Source organism: Lepisosteus oculatus, chromosome 28 (genome assembly GCF_040954835.1).
Source record: "Lepisosteus oculatus isolate fLepOcu1 chromosome 28, fLepOcu1.hap2, whole genome shotgun sequence".
Classification (NCBI taxonomy): Eukaryota; Metazoa; Chordata; class Actinopteri; order Semionotiformes; family Lepisosteidae; genus Lepisosteus; species Lepisosteus oculatus.
The window spans coordinates 6849642-6868490 of NC_090723.1; the positions used below are offsets into that span (position 1 = coordinate 6849642).

At 46.4% G+C, this 18849-nt stretch overlaps 1 protein-coding gene across 1 annotated transcript in view; it reads left to right on the top strand.

Moving 5' to 3' along the window:
- Positions 1–5504: 5504 nt before the first annotated feature.
- Positions 5505–18849, top strand: part of thrab (thyroid hormone receptor alpha b) — a 129261-nt gene continuing 115916 nt past the window's right edge. The window contains exon 1 of the mRNA XM_015362185.2: positions 5505–5643. The gene's annotated coding sequence lies outside the window, so the exon portion shown is untranslated. The remainder of the gene's footprint in view (positions 5644–18849) is intronic.

Genomic DNA, 18849 nt, shown 5'->3' on the forward strand with positions numbered 1-18849 from the left:
GGGGGGTGAGCAGAGAAAAAAGGTCAGGTTAAGGACTCAACCAACTAGAAAAAATAAAAAGAATCTTTAAGGCCATTTAGTTCCTACAAAACGTGGTTCTCTGTGGTTCTGCCTGTGTCTGTGATTTTCTTTCTTTTAATGGGGCAGCAGAAAATGTTGGAATTAGAATTAACTGTTTGAAATTCCCTTATTCACGGTTCTAGAATGGTCCAGGTCTGGAAGAAGCCATATCTTGGACTGAGTGCTCTGGAGTTGCCCAGGGATGGCAGAAAAGGCATGATGACTTATTCTTATTAATTAAGCAACTGATGGATACAATGAAGCCATTCAGCGCTCAGCTGGACTGAAAAAGGAACTCTCCAAGCTGTCCAGTATCAGGGCTGGATCGCCTTGGTCCTGACTAAGCCCTAGGGACTCCTGGGGTTCGAGCTGGGTCCTCCATCACCAGCCTGACCTGCTCTCAGTGACTGGTCTGCTTGCTTGCTCAGGCATTGTTTCCACTCTCAGCTCTTGAGGGCAGTTTGGAATAAAATCGGGAGGTTTCTGGACTCTGGACTTCTGCTCCAGACTGTGCTCAGACTAGGACCCTACTCCAGTCCTAAGGGACCAGGACATTTCCGTTTTTGCTCCCGAGCCCTTAATTGCATAATTGATCTGATTGTGTGCTGCACTAGATGGGCTGCTGAAGCAGTTCTCAAGCATCTGGGGGTGTACAGGGACCGCGAGAACTTGAGCACTGGGGTGGGGCGCCCCCAGATTAGCGTCTGTCCCTGGAAGATTGGACGACATTTGTTCTCGGGCAAGCACAGAGCCACACAGCGACATTCCCCAGGCTGTGGAAAATCCCCCCAACCACCATAAAGCTGGCTCTCCTGCATTAGGTGGGTGACATCACTGTCTGGAACAGGCCCTGTGCCAAATGACCCTGTTACATTAGCGCAGTGAGGGGGTGTGGGGAATCTTGTGTGACAGCGAGGCACCTGCGGCTATTATCAATCAATAACAGCCCTGCTGCGACATGCTTTCTTCGTTAACAGGACGGTCATCAAATGGAGCAAAATATTGACTTTGGCCGTACAGCAGCTCTTGTTTATATCATTTTGTTGCTGTGTTGATGCAACAAAGGCTGTGTTCATGGGTTTCATTCCTCCAGAGGGCTGGTTTTGCACTGGATGGGCAGGTTCTCCAGCAGTCCTGATACTTACTTCCTGGAGGGCCACATGTCATCTTCTGGAATTGTTCCAGCCTGACTTGTCAATTAAACAATTAGCCTCATTGTTTTCTAAATCAGACACGAAAAGGGATTTTCCTAGTATTATCTTACAGTTCATTACACAAGATAATCATGTCATTAAAGTACAATTACCAATATCTCACCTGGTCAGAGGCTATACAATCATGCTGTTAATTAATTAGACCAACCTATACCTGAGAATGTGTGTGAAACAAAAACCAAGAAGACAGTAAGCCCTCCAGGAATTATGTATGAGCGCCAATCTAATGTAAACTTTTCTCTTTTCAGCATGGAATAAACCTATTACTTGTTCTAATGTAAACTATGAAATGCTAATCTTGACAGTGCAGTTCATTATTTGACAAGGTTATCGTAAAGTAATTTACTCGCTCGGATATACAGGCTCATGTAACTTGATTATTCTAATGCATCAGCGGTATGAATAAGCAGCCTTGGTATAGGGCATGTATTTGTGCCATTTTTCTGTGGGAAGAGCTGCTTGTATACGCTTGAGGAAAACAAAATCACCCAGCGCCCACCCGATTAAAGATAGTCCGCGAATCTGTGCATGTTTCATTGTTAAGACGTCGGTGCTTGTCAGGTTCAGAAATGTCATTGTGAAATAGGCCCTTATCCACAATGTTCAGTACGTGTTTAATGAATAGAATGTGAGACCAAGTGACAGGCAGCTGCTTCATTGGCAGCTCCATGTACTGAAGATGAACACACGTCATTAAAGTCCCTTAATTAATAGGCTGTAATCTGCACTCAATTAGAACTAATCTGACGCTGTATTTCACCCAATCCAGCAGATCAGAAGTATCCAGTGTCTCTGTGTCAGGTGATCAGCGTTCCTCGAGCTGGTATTTGCTGTCCACTGAAGCCTTTAACCCAGCCTGTTCTCCCCCTTGAGACCAGGAGCAGCTGGGTTTGAAGCATCTCACTTCAATGGACCCTGTATTGGTTGGCGGCCATAACTGAAACGCATCTTCTTCTACCCCCCATTCATGTAAAAATGCTTCTTATCTCTCTGTCTGCAGGGTGTCCCTGAGAACAAGTCCCTTACGCTCAATGTAAGGTTTCCCTCTGAATCCGAAATATTTAGGGAGGGGGGATTGTACGTGCACTAAATAGCTCTTTCTTCAGACACTCTCTCCTTCAGCCCCACTGCACTGACAGTAAATTTTGTGATGCAAATTGGAGGTTTTTCACATTACTGTTTACGTTCTACTTTCATTGTGGTTTGAAATACACTTGTCATGTTGATTCTTTCGGACTCCAAAATATAAATGTAGCATTGCTGTTCCCCTTTGAACCCCAGGGGAGAATCATGGAAGTCTCTCACCCAGCAGGCCCCCCTGTGTCTATATTGCTAATAACAGCAGCGACACACAAGCACGTGACCCTGTTGGTCTTTTGCTTTCATCACACAGCAGGACATTTTTGTCAGTTTGCCTTCCTTGTATTTATTTAAAAAATGTGATGCTGATTCTGTGTTTTATCACCCTGGGGGCACAGGGCTCGGCTTGGATGATCTCTCTCCCAGTCTAGTCACGTGTGCCGGAGATGTGGGGTGAATCCAAACTAGATGATCACAAGAGACAGCCGTAGAAAGACTCTCTCTCCCCGTCCCCATCTTAATCTGTATGATTGCACATTCTCTATGATTGCACATACATTCTAATTTATTTTCTTAGTCATACCTACTTAAAATGAAAAAAGAAGATGAAAAGGTGACTGTAACATTCAGCTTAGGTGGGCAGGGGGAGTGAGGGCATGGGTGACTTTTTTGGGACAGACTTAAAACAATATGGCGACAGAGGGGAGGGGCTTCTCTTGGGCAGGAGTGTGTCGACGTTTCCCGCCAGAAGTAAGGCCGTTCATTGGTCGCCACCCACTCCTATAAATATGGAGTCTGAGCAGGTGATTGGTGAACAGCTGGGCTGTCCTGTTCATTCTAGGTGAGAGCACCCACACAGCGTGTTGCTTTGTGGAAAACATGCTGAAATACTTTTTAAAAAATATATTTTAACAACAAAAGGAGATACAATACAAACAAGAGTACATATAACACCGTGGGGGACATGGTGAAATACACCAACGAAAGAAGACGTCCTTCGCAGCAACCTGTACCACGCGCGCCAGGCGGGCTCTGGCGCGGCATGTCGTCATGGTAACGGAGACTAGACTAGGCTCTGATTGGACGGTCTTTTCTGCTTTAGCCAATCATTGAGCACAGACTGAAACGGGGATTCCCTCCGGTCGAGTGGAAGACGAACGTTTTTCTGGTTAAGGTATAAAGTTAATGAAGTTAATTAATACAGTTCTTGTGTTTGTTTTCGTGTAGTTATTTCAGTATTTTACGTACTATCAGCTAGCTAGTAAACCGATTTAGTTGGTTTAACGCTGTTTTCAAGTAGCAAATCTCCACGTTTCCTTGTCGCGTCAGGTTCCACCGTGAAGTTTTACTAGAAGCGAGTGATACGGAATGAAAATTCATGTTTAATATGTCTTTAGGACAGTTCAGCATTCTGTAAAGTAATGTCAAGCTATTTCACATTTTTCCAGAAGGCAAAATTCAGTTTTAAAGTAATTGAACTTGCGCACAGGTTACTGTATTGCGGTTGCGTCGTTGGGGACTCTTCGCTGGTGTTGGAAAATCATTAAAAAAATATTCATTAAAATATATCAAAAAGACAAATAGATATCAGTGTATTGAGAAATGGTTCATTCTCGCTGAAGCATTACTCGTCAAGTACGTTTTTGATAAAACGTTTCTTATGTTAGAATCCAACGTTTAAAATCCTGTATGTTCTTTCTGTTGCCTTTCATCCATAATACACATCCATCCGGATACTGTTTAAATAAGTAATCCCCTCTAAAATAACTTCCACTGGAGTGAGCACGATTCTGCGAAGCAGTTACTGTCCAGGATTATGTGGGGGCCGTTCACCACGTTTTGTAGACAGTTTACAATCCTCTATGGGTAAAGACTCTTTAAACTGTTGTCTTACACGGACGAATCAAGCGAACAGTCGATTCAGATCAAGTCTTTCAATCAGTCTGGGGTGGAATGAAACCAGACGCCCTCCTGGGTCAGGAGGATCTGAAGATCTGTAGTCTAGAGCAGTTCTTCCCAACCTGTGCCACGGCCTGCAGCAGGATCAGGTGTAAAACACACCGATCGGGACTGTGTGTTGACCCCCTGAGCCTGCTATTGAAGTGAGAGCCTGTTTCAGTGCATGAAAAGTGAAATCAAACATTTCTTGTGGAACTGGTAGTCAGTTCCTGTTACAGATACTGGAAGTGTCCATGTGCTTGCAGTACTGGTGCTGGGGATTTGAAGTTGTCGGGTGTTAAGAGCCGAGGGGGTTTGGAAAGCGCTGGGGGAGAGCACGGCTCCGTGTGCTCTGGGGCGGCTTCGCGCAGCGGGATGCTGTGGGACGTGGCGCAAACACCTTGCCACGTCCTCCCGTTAGGTGCTCCTGTCGTCCTGCAGGGCTGGCACTGCTGGCAGGCGATCTCCCCGCTCCGGGCGTGAGGGATGAGGGGCTCGGAGCTGCTGGCAGTGGCACCATGACTCTTGCAGGTAGGTCCCGAGGAAGCCTGGCACAGGTGTGGTGTGAACGCACAGCCCTGGCACTGGCTGGGGCTGATGTTTAGAAGGCGCTTGCATTGCACCAGCTAGAGAGTAGCCATTACTCCCTATGGGAGATAACTACAGCTACAATAGAGCCCTTTATCCGAATGGACTTCCATCTACTTTGAATGTCATTTTTTTTCAAATTGCATCCTATTCTGGGGCAGGCCACGGGTGCAGGGTGGGGTACCAGTCCATTGCAGGGCACAGACAGACACACACATGCACGCCAGGGGCAGGTATGTCTAGGGACAGTGGGATGAAACTGGGGCACACAGAGGACAACCACACAAACGTGGAGAGAACATACAAACTCCACACAGACAGTTCCCCAGTAATTGATCCCAGGGTCCCCGCGCTGCGAGGCGGCAATGCAAACCACTGCCAATCTTCCATTTTGTCCCATTTTCCAAACACATTAGGTTTTGTTTTGGGTTAGTTGTGCTGCAGAGGAGGTGGAGCTGGTTTATGTGAAGACCAGAAGGTGTGTCTTTGGTCCCACTCCTTTAGTACACCGTGTAGCTTGTTCTATTCTGTTTGCAAAACTTTGTGCAAGTTGCACTTTCATGGGATGTCCTTGATGCAATGAATCAGGCCCCCGGTGATGGTAGCTCCCTGTGCTCTTTGCAGCGGCCAGCGTATGGACCTGAGTGCAGTTCATGTGCGACCCCTGGAGAGGCTGGGGGCACCTGGGGCGCTGGATGAACAGAGATCAGTGCGCTTCAGTGGGGATGGCGGATGGCATCTGGGTCCCCAAGGCCACCACAAGGTACAGACCTCAGGCACAGCAGAAAAGAGATGCACGCACCCACGGCTTCCTTTAAAGAATGTTAGAGGTCAGTCGGCGGAGAACAGCATTCCTCGTTATTTCTCCCGAGAAAGTATTTCATAATGTTCATTTCGAAAGGGGAAAAACAAGTTTTAGAATGCAGGTCAAAGAGCGAAAACACGTTTCGGCCGTGGAGCCTTCTTCAGGTGTGAGGGAGGCTCACACCTGAAGAAGGCTTCGAAGCCGAAACGTTTAGTTTTCTCTCTTCACGTTTTCAGCATAGAATATACCTATTACTTGTTCCTTTGCAGCCTACGCATGCTGACGCAGCTCCCCACTTGAATATATACAGAATATATGTAATGTTTTTAAGGTTTGCTGGTGCTGGTTTTAAAGTATGAGTCCAAGACCTCGTTACACTCTTGTAAAAAAAAAATCACAGGGCTGGTACAAGGAACACCGTGGTGTTGGGGGGGGCGGGGTGAAAATACTGTGCTGAGGTCGTCTGAGAGGAGCAGAGTGTCGCATTGACTCCTGTGTATCACTCGCAGCTCGTAGACTCATTCAATTACTGGTGTCACAGGAGCAACAACGCTGGGTGCAGAGGATATTAAATTGGCTTACCTTGTTGTTACACTAATGGGTTTTAACACGCTGAGCACAGTGTGCACTTCTGTGCCCTGGAGAAAGTGCTGAGTGGCAGGGAAGCTCTGCAGCTCTACTCAGGTACGCCTGTTCCCTGTGCTGCTCTCCTGGTCCCATGCCCCGCCACCCCTCCATCCTTCTCCGTATCTCAGATTTTCCCCACTCTGCCCTCTTCCCTCTTCCCCTCCCCACACCTCTTCCAGCTTCCCCGTATCTCTCCTTTCTTCTCTGTCTTCCTTCGGATCCTTCTTTTCCCCCTCGGCCCTGTGCCTCTTTCCTGCTGTATTCCTCTCATTCTACCGATCTCTGCCTCGCTCTCCCTGCCCCTGTGGATCCCTCATGTCCACCTCATTTTTTCTTTTTCCTGACTCTCAGCTAGCTTTTCCTTCTTTCATCGTAATTCACTTCAGTCCTTCCCTCTCTGTTAATCCCCCCCACCCCCCCCCCCCGGGTGACTTAATCTCGGTCGCTTCCCTCTCTCCCAGAGGATGCTGCTGTTTTCTGCTCCTGTCCTTGAGACGCAGCGTTGCAGCTGGGCTCGGGCTAAAAGCACTGCTGCTGCCAAAGGCCCTCGTGTGGCTCCCCCCTCCCCTGTGTCGCTAATGTCTGCTGTAATTCATATTTAATACTTTCAGCAATCTGCGGAGCCACGCCTGGGAGGGGGTGGGGGGCAAGGCAGCTGCAAAGTCACCCCTCTCTCGGCAGAGATGATATACATCACGGATCCCGGCAGTTTAGCCGAGGGCGGCCCGTGATTGGGGGGGGGGGGAGCTGCGGAAAGTGTGGCGGTCAAGGCTCCGTCAGCCTCCATCTTCTGCATTGCGTTCTTCGCCCCGAGGCCCTCTAACGCCAGGGGAGATGCGTTCAAGCACCGGGCGCTCTGGAAACCTGGGGGCCGCGTCCCAGCTCTCGGTCCTGTGACGCCGAAGCCTCCTGGGAGCTTGCAGGCATGCGGGGCTGCCTGTGAGGGGCGCTCACTCCCGGTCGGTGCGTGATCTCCCGTGTGGGGCTGTGTAGTCTGTGGCTTGTCCTAAAATGAATGGCTTGATGGTGGGCAGGGATTTAGGGAAAAGAGCTGTCCTCGAGACCCAGGACTGCCCTGCAGCTGCGTTTCTGGCCCAGATGAATTTGTCTCTCTGTGATCCACATTGAGGACATTATAACTCATTGTCCTTTTTTAACCTATGTTAGTCTGTAGTCGTCGTGTACAACTTGTAGTTGTGATTAAAAATGCCTTTGTAGTTCCATTGTAATGTGTTTATTCAACTAAATTAATCAGCGCTGCTTTTTTGGGAGTTGTCTTTATTTCTCAGAGTGAGCTGCTGCTGTAAACACTTTCTTGTCTGCATTTTCAATGCCTGTTATGTTAAACAAAGAAGGCTTTTGATTTCTTTAGATGAGCATGAACCAGCAGTAACTGGGACAGGGATGTGTTTGGGGGAGAGGTATGACCTCAGAGGGGTTCCAGGTTCCCGTTCCTATCCTGCGCCTGAGTCGGCGGAGCTGGTGCCTGCTTGCTCGGCTAGGCGAATCAGTATTTAATTGTCTCTCTCTGCCCTGCTCATCGGTGTGGAAGGGAGCGCAGTCTGTACAGCGCTGGTGTTAAGTATGCTCCTCCGGGAGGTTGCAGCTCCTTAGTTAATTTATTAACAGAAGAAACTAAATTAATAATCCTTCCTGCTGCTTCGCTGTAGCCCATGTCTGCATGCGCTGGTGCAGGGGAATGAGCGTCCTCGTCTCACAAACAGGCTCCCTGTGACCCTCCTCCCTGCGGGGCACACTGTGACTTTGCACAGGTCTGCGTTGTCAGTGGTTATGCCCGTGTCCAGTGTGTTGGTACCAACAGAAATTAACCTTGGTCCCACATCCCTCTGGCTCAGGAACCCCTTTCAAAGAAATGAAAACCAGCTCTACTGAAAGTCACGGCAATGTGAAACTGCGTATCTCTGCGCGCTCATCTTAGGGGGCTGCATGAAGCAGAGGTCAGTGCTCTGGACAGTTGAGCAAAGGATTGCTCATTCAGTTGCTGGTGTAGACATTGTTCTTCTTGAGAAGAGGTATCCTTGAGAAGAGGTACTTGAACATGATTTCTCTGGCCCCGAGGGCAAAACTGAAGATAATCCAGTGTCCCATTTGGAGCAGGGAGCAAGTCTGGAATCCATCTGCTTTGGAATCTGTCTATTGTCCTGCTGCAGAGATAAGTATAAGCTCTAGCCATGTGCATCTCTCTGGTTACAAGGAAGAACTTTCATTTTACATGCAGATACTGCATTTGTATACAGAGAGGAATTAAAAATGCAGCCGGTAAGACTTGAAACTAGTAGCACCTGTTGCTTTCTTGGGTGAATCGTGCAGTTAGTCCGACCACCACTAGAGGCCGCTCAGGAGGCAGTCACAGCCATGCAATTGTAAATCACCTGTTTTGTTAATTATGTTATTGTCAGTGGCATATTTCACAAGGGATTCGTTAAAGGGGTAGAAAAGACCACAGGCCCCCAGTAAGTATTGCAATATGCCCAATCTAGATATTTGTTTCCAAGGCAATTTCTGTTCAAATGTTTAACACCGATTTCTTCTGAGTTGCTTGCAGCAGTGTGTAACATGGTATAAAAAACATTTAAGTGTTGGGATACCATGCTGTTACTTTGCAAACTTCCACCCTTGTTGCAACTTCTTCTGCACAGCCCCAACAGAGAGAGAGAGGTCCTTGAATGTCGCAGAGCCCAGCGGACTCACACATGCATACGTACATTTTTCTTCTGGTTCCATTAACTTCAGTGAATTATCATCCCCGGTCTTTTGTCCTTGTCCTGATGTTTCCCCTCTTCCCGCCATCGCTTTGATGTCGGCTTTGTGAAGCCGGTGTTAATGGAGGCTGGTGCTCCCCTGTGCTGTAATCTCCTGCTGCCCGTGGCTTCATTGCATCTCCCCTCCTGATTCGCAGCCTGCCTCCGGTTCCTGCCTGCTGCGGCTGCCCTGCTCGCGTACCAGCTTGGGGCTGCTTTAATTCACCTGTTATTTCCATCAATGAGACCTTAATCCCTCTCTTTTTTCGGGGGGAATAAATGGAATGCTGTGACAAGACATCCTGTGTCTGATCTGCTCCTGTGCTTTGCGCTCATTCCCCTTTGTTTCTGCTTTAATTCAGTTTCCTCTTTGTGTTCTTGTCTGGTTCTTTTCAGGCCGGGCGGGCCGGGCCAGTCGCCCTCGTTCTCCACGTGCGTCAGAGTAGCTGCAGTGCTATGTCTCCACTCATTCCCGACCTGAACTCTTTAAAGAAAAGTTGTTATTCTGCTCTTTTTCGTGTGGCAGAATCATGTTTTTTTTTTTTGTGCAAGTGAGTGTGTGCTGGGGCAAAGATATAGCTCCCAGTTTGTGGGTGCTGGGGCAGGGCATGAGGGCTGGGTGTGTAACGTGGTTGTGTGAGGCTTTCAGAAAGCCTGTTACCGTTCTGCACAGAACGTGTTAAGCTGCCTTTAGAAAAGTTTAATATTTTACTTGCCCTTTAAGCAGAGTAAAGTGGCAAACAATGATATCTTTACATGGAATCTTGCTTCGGTGAACCTTCAGAAGGGGGAATGCCACAGTCCTTGCATTTGCTACATGTGGTGTAAATAGGCCATCCAAACAGAATCCGACCTCAAACACCTTGATAATCTAGAAGTCTCGGTCTAATAAAATATTGGTCAGTAACTGGCAAATTCCCTTTGAGAGGGAGCTTGATATCTCGCCTACTTTCTGCTATTTTCAGTTGAACCTCTGGCAGCCTCTGGAAGATATCTGAAGTGTGTGTAATGAACAACAGCACAGTGATCAAGCACTTACACTAGATAAGACAGATTTGGATGTTTGTGAAGGAATTTTAAAATTGATGTGAAAGGAAGCTTGAAATAAGATGCTGATGTTTTAGAGCAGGCACCGATGTACTGTACACGCGCAGAATTCTGATGTAGCTGTAGAGATTAAAGCCTGAGGTTGACCAACAAGCACAAAGTTGCAGTGTTCAGCATATTGCACATAGCAAATGGGTAATAAATATGTTGCAATGTAACGTGGGCGAAGCTAAGGGTACTGTAAGAGTTTCCATTTCTGGTTAACAGGAAAGCCAACACATGTCAGGTGAGATACCGTAGCAGCAGTACAGTCATACACATAAGGCTCCTTTGTTTTCAGTGTTAAACCTTGTGTTTATGATTCATACCGTGCGCTCCTGTCGGAAGGAATAATTGTCTGGATGTCTCCTTTAGCTGCTGGTGTAAATCTGCAGTTGTACAGAAACCCACAGCAGATTGGGGAACTGCAGGACTGAGACGAGACGAGGGCTCTGGGTTGTGTGATCAGTGATCAGTGTCACCTGTGAACTGCGCTTGAGGGACAGATGAGGCAGAACACTCGGCGCCTGTGATGCTACACCTTGCTTCCCAACCTGGAGAGTTTCTGTGTTGTGTGCGTTTTTACCTGAGGAAGGGCTTCTGCTTGTGTCGAGTTTAAAGGGGCGTTGCATGACGTCGCCCCCCCGGGGGAGAGTGCCTGCTTCGTTAGGAGCTGGAGGCCTCTGTCAGGCAGCAGTGCAGGCTCAAAGCAGCGACAAGATGCACTTGGCATCCTTCAGCACTGCTATTCCTAAGGCCTGAATAATTGATCAGATGCTGGAAATGCATAACCGCCTACTGCTGCTGGGAAGGCGGGCAGTGTGTGGGATGTTCCGCAGTGTGTAGAGGTTTTGTCCTGGTTCTGTGCTGGAGTGCTCCACAGCCTGGGTTTACCTGTCACTAGTGGGGAGGGCTGGGGGTGGGGGAGTGGAGTGTCTTGGACATTGAGAAATAACTACGACCCGTTACGCGGACTGAGCAGAACTGAACACAATTCTCATACCTTAATTAAAAAAAACTGTTTCTATGAAGAAAAGCCACTTGTTTGCATGTACTTGTACAATCTCTGGAAGGAGAGTTTTTATTGAAAATATTTTATTGAAATATACAGTCCTTGTGTTGGATTGCATCCTCCCACTGTCGTTTCTCAGTGGGGGGTTCAGACCTATGATATGGATGCAACCTTCCACGACTGGCGTTGTGGAGCCCTGGTTAAAAACATTAGAAGTCTACAAATGAGAGGAGGACATGATTGATTGCTACAGTATAGTAGCAAATGAATCCAAGGGTCTCCTCCAGCTATTTTCTTGAAGGAAGATGGAGCATTCCTTTCAGTAGCCGAAACCAAAGATCCAGACCTGCTTTCCTCAGGCTCCTGTTCTTGCCTGTTAATTAAATCGTTGTGTTCTTGTTTGATCTGAATGGGAGTAAGACAGTGTCTAGGATGTTAACCAATCAGTAATGGGCCTGTAATTGAAGTCAAAGGGTTAAATCTGCAAGTGCAAAGAAAAGTGCCTTACAGCTCTTTAGCAGCCTTCAGTAATGCAGGATTGATTGCTGGCTGCTGGGAGCTGCGCAGTGAATGATCGGGGTCCTTGGGGATGGGTTGTGTTAATTGAAAGTGCATGTTCAAATTTGCGTGCCTAAGTGCTGCTAACTGGAACTCTAAAGCCCTCCATCATGAACATGCATCTGTCTCCAGTCCCCGAACCTGGATAAAGAGTGCGGAGGGTAGGGGCTGCATAGAGATCGAGAGGAGCTGTAGATCGGAATGAAGGTGAAAAGGCATAGTGAGGGAATGGGGAGGGCTGCACGAGGAAGGATGGAGAGAAGAAAAAGATACGAAGGTGCTGGAAAAATGCCAGGAGCTGCTGGGAAGAGAAAAGCCGGAGAATGAAGGAATGAAGGAAGAGACAGGGTACCTGCACAACTAGGGAGCCACAAACTGGGGTGGAGGGGTTGTCAGACGTGGGATTCCTGTTTTGGTCCGGAACAGATTTTTGCTTCTGTTGGAAGCCTGTTGAGACTGTGACATCTGTCTGCCTCCCTGAGGGCACATTGGCATGTGGATGAGCTCCTCGTGTCTCCAGGCAGGGGAAGATGAACGCAAGAATATTATAGGGAAGGCTATCCTGCTTGTGTGCTTGCTAGTAGATGCTTGCGGTCTCCCACAAGAGAACTTGAAGCTTTCAGTGTTCATTTTCACACAGTGCTCCTCCTTTTAACCTGTAATTGCTCATTTTCAAACTGTCCTAATTAGTAAATAAGTATGCAACGCTGGCTGTCTTTTTTTGCAAGCCATTACGTTTTTTAAGCGCTGCTGTTTTGTGTTTCAGACAGCATAAAAGCGCACGGGTTTATTAGGCTTAAACAATATTTGTCAGCAGATCTGTTGTACAACATAAAACTAAAAGCCACAAAGATGCCCTAGAGGCTAAACCAGGTTATTGGAAATGCAAGACAAACAGATTCCAATAAAGGAGAAGGCGATGCTCTGTGCCTCTGTCTCTCTGCAGAGCATCACACCTACAGTGTGCGCAGTCAGTGAAGCAGTGGTTTGCATTCCAATTTTAAATTGTACGCACAAAACAAGAAATGGGCTTTGAGGTGCCTTTGCCTTAACCCTTGTCTTGTTTTTTGCTTTCGTCCCTTAGTGGTTCTCTGTCCCTTTCCTTCTCTCTTCTCTTTTGTCACCTTTTCTCTGTTACACACATTTACATTGAAAGGAACCTCTATGAATGCAACAGAATTTAATGAAATGTAGCTCAGAGCCATTGCAGTAAACATTTATATTATGAAGATGAGAGGTCAAACTGGCGTGATGTAATTAGTCGAGTACCACAGGTTTCTTTATTAGGACCACTGCTTTTCCTAATGTATATTATTGATCTAGATCCTGGTATAGGTTGAAAACTAGTGAAGGTCAAAGGTGAGCCCCATATTATTATGTTGGCAGATTTGCACTGTAGAAGCTGCAAAGAAAGTTTTTAAAAGACCCAGATAAATATTAGAAAAACCTGGCAGATCGTTACTTGCTGGTGGCAAGAACATAAACTATAAATATAAGACGAAACACCTTGAGCATGATTTTCTATCCAGTAAATTTGTGTAAGATTAAAAAGGTTAAAAATTACCATGTGCAATGCGCTAGTCAGACTAAGACCTCATTTGAATATTGTTGACAATTTTGGTTTCCGTGCTGCAAACAAGGTATTGCTGCTCTGGAATCAGTCTGTATATTCCAGGGCTTGAATGAATGTCCTACACTGACAGGCCAAACGACTTTTAGTCCTCTTTTTTAACCTGAGGAAAAATGTGGAATACAAGTTTTCAAAATCATTGAAAGTCAACCTAATGGACTTCTTCAGTGAAACACAAACCTGACAGGATATCTTTTTTTACACAAAGGGTAGTGGGTGTCTGGAACAAGCTACCCAGTGAAACTGTTGAAGGCAGTCACTGAAACAGACGGGTGAGCCGCTCAAAATGACCCTAGCTCTCAAAACCGAATCAGCTAGATGGGCCAGATGGATAATTTCCACAGTCATTTCAGAAGATTGATATTGTGCAAAAACAATGTTCTTGCATGCTTTCTGCTGACCCTTAAACAGTGTTTTAAAAAAACTTAATGTTGGGGAGGAGATGTCGGTGTCCCCCACTGTGCCCTGCTGTTGCAGGTGGCTGTGTGCTCTCTCATGTTTGTCATATGATTTCATTTAAACAGACTGATCACTGAAACGCCTGTTGCAGAGAATGAAGGTGGTTCTTCTCCAGGTGGGATATTTTCAGTATTGTAGTATCTATAGCAAATGGTGATTATTTGCAAAGAATTTGGCTCATGTGGCATGTAAATTTGCACAAACTGCATGCAGCACTGTGCCCTCGGTGACTTAATTAGGTTACTCTGGTGTCCCTTGGGGAACATTTTAGCAAGCAGCAAAGGCAGACTGTTTATACTGTGGGTACATGTTGTTCTGTCAAAATGATAACTGTAGTGCAGCCAAACAAGATAATTCCTACCACGTGAATTGATGTCAGATCCATATTTGAAGCACGTACAGTATATTGTTTTTGAACACTGTGGAGGAAAAGACTTATTCTGTAGATTTGTATTCAGAGCTACTGTACCCCTGTAGATGTTTTCTTAGCCTTAGGGACACTGATTTACTTGGTTATTATTGTAATGGCAGAGGAGTTTGGCCTTTATTTGGTTGTTAACACACTGTAATATTCCAAGAATCTCACACACCCCTTTTCCTAAATGTTTTCAAGAAATTGGCATAAAAGACTGATCTCCCCAACCTTTGTGTGAGGAAGTGCTTTCATTTCCTAGTCTAGGATGCACTCCCTTGTAGTTACCACTTTTGTCACTAGGACCATGTTTCGTTTTTTTATCCTGAAATTGTCTGTCAATTTGATGATTTTGGATAGACTTGATAATGATTTTGAAATAATTTGCCTGTCCAGTACTAAAGAGATTAATCTTAATGAACTTAGTTTTTCAGCAGTACAGTTCTAACATGGTGCTATGTTGCTCCAGTTTTTTCCAGTTTCCTCTTTTCTCAGTCCTTTTTTTTCTCTTCACCCTGTTTTCGGTCTGCAGGTCTCTTCACTGCACTGTGGCAGACTCTGGTGTGACTCTGGTTGATGCTGGGTTTTACATACTGCAGTTTTCATTAGTCATTGCTGTAAGCTGCTGTCTTGCACTTTCACAGATTGTGACGGTAGACTTTCGATTAAAGCTCCAAGTAAGAGATTCATTCATGAACTGAAGGCGGTAGACAGCTCAGGTCACACATGTATTTGGTTTGTGAACTGATTAATGCAAAACTGTACTGAGGAGGTGAATGCAGTAAGTGGAGTGGAGCCATAAGTAGAGTACTGCAGGTGTCTGCATTAAGACCACTGCTCTATCCGGTTTAAATCCGTGAAATAGGTTGTAGTATAGTTAGGCATCATGTGTGAATTTGACTAGCTTTCTAAATTGAGGGATTAGCAGTACTGCTATCACTGCTATCAACCAAAGGGCACAGGAGGGCCTGAATACCTCCTCTAATTTAGAGCCTTTCTTGTAGTACGTACAGTAATATCAATTTAAAAGCTTGAGATTAAATAGAAAATGGAGTCCAAACCAAGGAAATAAACCACTCAAAAAGCTGTAATGCTAGGTTAGGACTCGGATTAAAAAACTGAAATGTTGGGATATTGGAGATGAAAGCAGGTTTTGAATCACCATGTCCTGATACCTGCAGTGCATCAAAGGCTGGTGATGTAGTGTTATTTTGTGTAAAGTACCAACAGTTGATTTTATTAGGCGGGGGCAGTAAAAAGCAGGGTTAAGGAAAGATCCAGAATACAGAATATGTTTTTTGGGGGGGTGGTGGTATATGAATGAGAAATTGTGCAGTTCAGATATAGCTGTTTGATTTAAAAATCATTTTGCGCTGGTGATCCATGCTCTAGTGAAATTTATAATGCCCTATCTGCACTTCATTACAGGCAGTGCATCTTCAAGTCCATGCAAGGTGTGCAGAGAGATAACTCCACACAGCTCTGTGTGGGCGTGACTGCAGCTCAGGGAGTGTGTGGCTGGGTTCTTCCCTGTCAGTTGTGGTGGCTTGTTTTTATCTACTGTGGCGTCTCTGGAACAGAGCACCGCGCCACCAAATTTCTATCCAAACAAAGAGGCTCCGCTGCTAATCAATTTTAAAGGAGCGAAAGCTGTTTAATTATAATCATAGGGGTTGACATCATTATTAAGGTTGCCAATCAGTCTTTCCTCGAGGAACGTGGGTGGTAGCAAGGGGTGCTGAATTAACGGCAGCCAATTCAGCAGCAGACAGAGCAGGAATACAGGTCATCAGATGTGCCGAAATCCTCCTTCAACTCTCCTGCTCTGTACCAGCTTTGCATGATGTGTTCTAGCTCACAGTGCAAGCAGGTGAAAGAGAGATTACAATATTCCAGAGTACAATTCCCAGGCAGAAGCAGGCAGTAGCTTTTCAGGGAGGACTGGAGGCTCTGTCTGAGCATCTGTATGGGGTTTAGGACTTGGTGTGCGGGTCCTTGCCAGTACAGAAGTCTTGTCCACCCTGATTGGAAGGGGGGAGGAGGCTGCTGGGTAAAATGAGCAAAGACTTTGTTGATAAGAGATTGTGTGGCCCCCGACTCTTGGCTCGGTGGAGGCAGTTTTGAGTGTTGTGGACAGGAGAGAAATATTAACTGTATAGAAACAACACAAAGACCATTTACTCCCCCCATCCCACCCCGCGATGCTTCTGCTGGTGTTGTTTCTCTTCGGCGTTGAGCTGGCGGGTAACAGACTTGCTTTGGACACGGCTGCAGGATGGCAAGTCCCAGGGTGCGCGTCAACGAGGCCCTGAGCTGCAGAAGCAGCTGTCTTGAAAGTGGTGAGAGATTTTGAGAAAGTGTTGAGGTGAGTTTGCTCAGGGGCTGCCCTTTGTCCTTTGTATGTTTTCTCACGTGAACATTTCATTTCGTTTCAAAACTCTGTTCTGAGGGGATACTGATGTCACACGGTGGCTGAGAAATATTTGTGGTCTACAGGTAAGGGGTTTGCAGGGCTCCTCTTGTGGTGAATTTGCTTGGCCAATGGGACACCTTTCTTGCCAAGAGGAGGAAGTAGTTTGACTCCCCAAATAAAGTAACAAATAAAATGGGGGCCTCACTTTATGTGTCCTACAGTCTCCTACAATGCTTTTTTTTATGTGAAGAAGTGTCTCTGGTCCTCATTTTAAGTGCTCTTCCAGTAGTTTCCTCTTTCTGGAGTCGAAGTTGTCTGGTGATCTGGTATAGAGACTGCTCCACAGTGTCTTCTTTTTGTATCGACAGCCATTCAGAAAATGAGGGCTGTTCATTACGGAAAATGGGATTTGCACAGCTCCTTGTTATTTGCCTATGCCTGCCGTAGGACCGCGTGGTGTTCTGTCGTAAAGCAACCAAATTCTGGATGAGTGCCTCATGCTGTGGCAGTGAAAGGGCAGCAGTGTTGAGCTTGAGCTGGCACGGGCCTGGCACCCTGGAGTGGCGCTTTCCCACGCTGTCGGCCTGCTGGCATTGCGTGGCGCCTCCCTGCTGTGCCGCTTAAAGTTGGCTTACCCATCTGAAACTTTATAATATACACCCCTCATCCGCTCACAGGACTGCCTGACACCCCCCCTTTCCTCTGTGCATGGTGCAGCAGTATACGATTTAATTGATCTCTGCTCCAAACCTGCAGTAATGTACTGTCAAGAAGAGAGCATTGACCTCCTACCCTGTTTCTGTTGGAGCAGTGAAGCCCAGCTCTCCTCTAACCTCCCACAAGACATTTTCCTTGTATAAATTATCTGCTGTAATTTTTTTAAAATAGAATTGCCTTTTTTTTATCTCCCCAAATGCTAGACATACCACTTGCGCTAACCATACAAGAGAGAAGAATGCATGTTTTGCAGGCCTCCCACCTCTTGATCGTCTTGGAGCCCCTGTGTGTTGGCGCTGGAGCTGGGGCAATAGAGGGGGCACTCGTGCAGGTCTCTGTGATGATGCTCAGACCTCACTGCAGCCTCATTGAGCACAGCGGTCATGGTCGTGCACCCAGTTGAGTATCTGGCTCAGGCCTGCCCTCCTCTCCTACATCATGACATGCAGGTGTTCCTTGAAAGATCCCGGTCACTCTTGTCTGCCAACATATAGTACTTTCACAGACAGACCTTACCAGCAGTGGTAAGCAGTACCAGCAATGCTTGGACTTCACTGGTGCCTTCGATCGTTGAGCCTCTCAGGAGCATCCTGCTCCTCATTCTGCTGTTTCGACCAGACCTATAACTTCTTCTTGTACCACCTTTTCCATTTTATTTTTATTGAAATAAAGCAACTCTGGCCTTTGTGCAAGCTCTTATCCTGCAGAATTGAAAGCTACTTCTGTCAGAATGGGTTCTCTGCTGTTTTTTTTTCCTCCTTGTGGGGGGGAGGGGAGGTGGCTGAGTGATGGAATTGTTTTTATTGCGCAAGACTTGCTGCAGATAAGTGTTTATCATGACTGGAGCGATATCTGAGAGCTGCAGTCGGGTGGTTTATTTGTGCAGCGGGTGAGAGCTGTGACCCTGTGACCCTTTGACGCAGGCAATGATATTGAGACTCCCCCATTGAAGAACAGCAGACACTTGAAGAGCCAGTGGCAGGGAGAGGATGAGGGCTCTCAAAATGTCAGTGTTGTGATATTGGTTAGGGATCAATGGATTTATTGAGCTAAGAGAATTAATAAGAGAAAAACCTACAGCACCCTAACATCACCAAGGGAGTAAGAATCTGCAGTTTATGACCAGCTCCACCAGCCAGAAACCTGAGTGGTCTTTTTCAGCCCTTCAGCAAGTGGAGATAAGGATTTGACTGATTATCCTCCTCTCCTTTCGTCTCCCTTTCATTTTTCTTTTGCTTTGCATCTTTCCCTAACTTTTCTCATGTCACTACGCTTGCATGGTATGGCCCCTTTCTGCTGTGCCGACGACTGACCCATCTGAAACTTACTAAACACCCCTTCTCAGATCAATGGACTGGTCTCCCAGTCTCTCTTCCCAGAGCAGACCACTGGAAAGTTTGGCCGGTGTGGCATGGTGGTCAGCACTATGGCTGGCTGAAAGGTCCCACCCAAGAAGAAACCATTCTTGTGTTTTTTTTTTTAAAGACT